The sequence below is a fragment of the Mirounga leonina genome, unplaced genomic scaffold (assembly GCF_011800145.1).
Source record: "Mirounga leonina isolate KUSES-001 unplaced genomic scaffold, KU_Mleo_1.0 Mir_175, whole genome shotgun sequence".
In the NCBI taxonomy this organism is placed as follows: Eukaryota; Metazoa; Chordata; class Mammalia; order Carnivora; family Phocidae; genus Mirounga; species Mirounga leonina.
This window is the reverse complement of record NW_023270453.1, coordinates 36,585,345-36,590,066: the sequence shown is the minus strand read 5'-3', so window position 1 is coordinate 36,590,066 and position 4,722 is coordinate 36,585,345.

The following is a 4,722-nucleotide window of genomic DNA, read 5'->3' as shown; positions in this document are numbered from 1 at the left end:
ACTGTGGGAACATGTCTGCAGAAGGAAGGAGGTGTTGGTCAGAAATAGAAAGAGCCTGAAGGGAACTTCATTTTGAAGACCCAAACCTTCATTTTACAGATGAGCAAACAGATGCTTAGACAGAAGACGTGACTTGCCCAAGGTCACCCAGCTACTGTGTGGCAGGCAGAGATGACTCTTAACCCCTTGGCATTCTCCACTCTGCGGGGGCATCGCCAAGCACTGAATGAGACAGCTGTCTGAGGGTGCTGTAGCCTTGAGCCGGCCAAGGCCTGTTTGCCAAGCCCCTCACTTCCCCAAATTGTCTTCCTCCCTCCTATTCCATGAGAGAAAGGATCCAGATTTTGGAGGTGGGACAAAGCATGCTGCTCCTTTGATTCCACAGTGACCTTGAAGGGAGCATTTTACTTTTCTTAATAATAACTACTGATTATTGGGCACTTCCTAGGTGCCAAATATGCTGCATGCATTGCATGCATTACAAGATTTAATCCTCAAGCCAGGATGGTGTGAGGGTTCAATGTTTCCCTGACTTCTGAGAGTCCTTTCCTGATCACTCCATTGAGAGAGACCTCTCTCCACCCATTTCCTCTCTATGGTATTACCCACTTTATTTAACAGCTCTTAACAATTATGTTTATAATTAACTCTGCCTATTTACTTGTCTACTTACTTATTGTCTGCTTCAACTCCTCCACTCCTTCCAGGAGACCCAGAACTCAATGAAAGAAGGATTCTGGAGCTTGACAGGTCTGGGTTCAAGGCCCAGCTGGTCCATTTACTTGCATTAGTCACTTAAACTCTGTTTCTCCCTTTGCAAAATAGGGATTCATGCATGTATTTTACAAGTATACAGAGGACTGTGCCAGTCATCTCCTCTTCAACATTGTCACCATGTGGTCATCCATCCTATATTTGATTACTCTCAGTGATGAGAAACTCACTACTAAGCAGCACAGAGAAGGCAGTACATCTGAGCATTCCACGCTTGGTCAGTCATAAGTTATATGCCTTTTCAAAATCCAAACTTTCCTGAGTCTCAATTTCTTATTCTGTAAAGTGGAGATGGTGATAATATCCATCTCACAGGGTTCCTATTGTTAATCTTAAAAATAAAAGTTATTTTACCAGCAAAAATGGGTTTACTTGGGAATAGCAGAAAATTGCAATTTGGGACATGAAACTACAGCAAAACCACAGACAAGTCCAACAAACAAAAGAGAGGGAACATTATTTTATGGAGAAGAAGGAGGAAGTTGGGAGGGGTTGTTCTGAAGGAAAATACCTTGGAGAAAAGCAGGAGTTCAAGGTGAGGATGGTTTCTCAGTGGCTGAGTTGCAGCGGTGGTCAGCCTCTGGTAGGAGATGTACTTCTTTTCCTGTTGGGGCTTCCGATTGATGACTCTTTCCTATTGAGAATTGTTCTGTTGGAATCTGTAATTGACAATTCTTTTTTTTTTTTTTTAAAGATTTTATTTATTTATTTATTTGAGAGAGAGAATGAGAGAGAGAGCACATGAGAGGGGGGAGGGTCAGAGGGAGAAGCAGACTCCCTGCCGAGCAGGGAGCCCGATGTGGGACTCGATCCAGGGACTCCAGGATCATGACCTGAGCCGAAGGCAGTCGCTTAGCCAACTGAGCCACCCAGGCGCCCTGTAATTGACAATTCTTGGTGTAACTGACATCGAGTGGTATGGCTCCCTCTTCTAGCTTCCCACTATACTTCATGGAGGTTTACCCATATTAATTTTCACAGTATGAAGACGAAATGAAATTGCATATGACTGAAGGGGCTCACACAGGGTAAGTGTTTACTAAATGTTAGTTTCCTCACCCTGTTCCTTAGAAAGGGAAAATGACTCTAAAAAGCACATTTTTTTTTTCACAATTGATGAAACCTGAGGTAGTTACATGTTTTATAAGTTGATGGCATGTCATAGCTTTCTTTTATTCTTGGTGATACATAAAAAATGGTGTGTTTTATAATGTAAGTCATCTCAGAGTCAAAGATATGACAGTAGGTGCCAGGGACAACATTCAAATTCAGGTTTGCCCGACTCTCAAAGGCCATTTTATAGGACTCGTTTCTGGGAAGCAGAGTCAGGTCATGGGGGAAGCACGTGAGAAAGGAACAGAGAGTGGGAGTCAGGGAGTATGTTCGAACCAAGACTTGTCTAAACACAGCTGTTTTCCCTGCCCAGCTGGTAACTGAATTTGGAAATGTTTTACCATGCAGGTCTGTCTGCATAAGACTCTCATAACCACTGGTGAATTGGCTCCTCCCAGCCCAGCCCCAGCCAAGCCAACCAAGTAAAAACTTAAAAACTGCTAGGGGTCATATTAATATGCTGTGTTTATGTGCCTGAGGCAAGGAGGAGAATCTGGGACTGGATTAAATAAAGATGTTCATCATCTGCTGCTGTCAACAGATAAGTCTGCAGATTGTACGTGTGGCCGTTTGAAAAGGCATAGCATTTATTGAGTTTCTACTAAATTCAAGGCATTGGGCTAGGAATTCTGACAAAGGCAAACAAATTAGCTCTTCATCACAACCTTATGAGGTAGTTATTATTACTAATGGAGCTCATTTACAGACAAGGGAAATATAGTCAAGTTTAAGAAATGTGTCCAAGATCACATAGCTAGAAAGAGGTAGAGCAGGGATTGGAACCCAGGGTTACTTAGGGCCTGGAACTTTAAGGAAATTGGCAGAAATTATTAATTATAAACCTTGAACGAGCTATCATCCCTCCTCTTGGCTCCCAGTAATCCCCAAATTCTAATGTTGTTCTCTCTGCAACATATATCTTGTATTTTAAAAAAAAATTTGACAAAGGGATGTGAACCCCAATATACAAGCGTTAACTCACTTCATACTTTTCCGAAAACAGGCCGCTTTGTTGGGTAGGCTTTGTAGCAGAATGTACCAGCTGGACCTGCTTGGCCCGAGTTCTTCATAACTTAATGCCCAGTTACCAAATCTAAAGGAGGATGACTACCTTTCATCTGTTAGAGAGAAAACCCTGATAAGATACTCTGAGGTCCAGGACCAACTGTCAAAGGAGAACACACTGGCATTGTCCCAGCTGTGGAGCCATGACTTTGGGCACATGGTTTTCTAGACCCAAATGGAATATAAATGAAAGCAGAGGAAATTGGAAGATTTGAGCCCAGGAGGTCAGGTTCCAGAGTCCACACTCAACCATTGTCGTATGCCTTTCTGATCCTTATGGCTTCTATCCCCTCAAGTTTCTCTGCTCCACTAACTATGAGCCAGTGACTGAACTTGGGCCTCAACTACTTTATTCCAGGACCTTGTAAGCTCAGCGCTATTTACCACTTTAAAGTTAAACCAACTGGGCTCAGAGAGGTTGAATTACCTACACACAGCTGAGCAGCTTGAAACAAGTCTGACTCCCAAACCCAAGCTTGTTCCACTACCGTATACCTTCTACCTACTGGAGCAAGGAGAAAGTAGAGGGACAGTCTTGGGAATGAGTGACAAGGTACTAGGAACAGGAAGTAAGTCATTAGGGCAACCATTCCAAGGAGCTTTGGTTTAATGGGAGAAAAATACAGATTTCTAGCTGACCCAATACAACACCTGATATCAGCACATTCCAAGGTTACCCCTGGGATGCAATTCCCAGGTCCGAGTCCCTTGGAAGCCAGGGAACACATCCTCTCACCCTGAAAGTCTGTCTGCAGAGCTGAATGAAAGAACTAAGAGCAGATCTTACTAACAAACATGAACATTGTCTATCATGTTGCAGGGACTGATCTAAGTATTGTAGCAATAGTAAGTCCTTGAACCCTCACAAGGTAGGTACAATTGTAGTCTCCTATAAGATGGGAAACTAAGTAACAAAGACATTAAATAACTTGCCAGGTCACATGGCTAGCAGATAGTAGAGGCAGGATTTGAATCCAGGCAGTTGGGTTACAGAATGTGCATCCTTGACCATTATGCTATACTACCTATCTGAACCCATCTGTTTTTGGCCCCAAGGTTTCTCTGCTCCCAGAGCCTTGGCATCCTAGTTTGAAGGGTTTGTTTGATGCCTAAAGCAGAAATAGCCAGTCCTGCTCTCATTGATAGCCACTGGAGTTCAGCCAATAAATTACCAATGGGCTGTCAGCAAGGAGGCCTCAAACTCATGCAGAATGACCCTATAGGATAAATTCATAGGAAAGCTCAATCTGTTCTGGATGTGTCTACTTCCTAGTATCCCCTGGGATTTTTGTCTATTCCCAAGCTAAATTCCAAGGCCGTCAACTTACCCTTATCTTGCTGTTGCCCTCAAGTGTGTTTATTTCACTGTGGCCCGGAGAAGTCCTCATCCTTGGCAACCAGAGTTATGAATCACACTGTGGCTTTTCACCTTCCATGGGTACTAGGCAAACAGATCACCACTGGTAAAAGTCTCTTCCCACACCTCTTGGAACTCACTGCTATTATGGCCTGTGCTGAACTGTGATGATTTGTTTGTATGTCTCTACCCTTCTAACTTGCAAACTCTGAAAGGGAATAAACCATCTTATTCACCCAACACATCTAGCATAGAACCTGGCACTTAAAGACACTTTATAAATGTTTCTTGATTGGGTAGGTAGGTGGGTAGGTGCATGGATGAATGGATGGATAGGTGCATGGATGGATGGATGGGATGGATAGGTGGATGGATGGATGGATGGATGGATGGATGGATGGATGGATGGATGG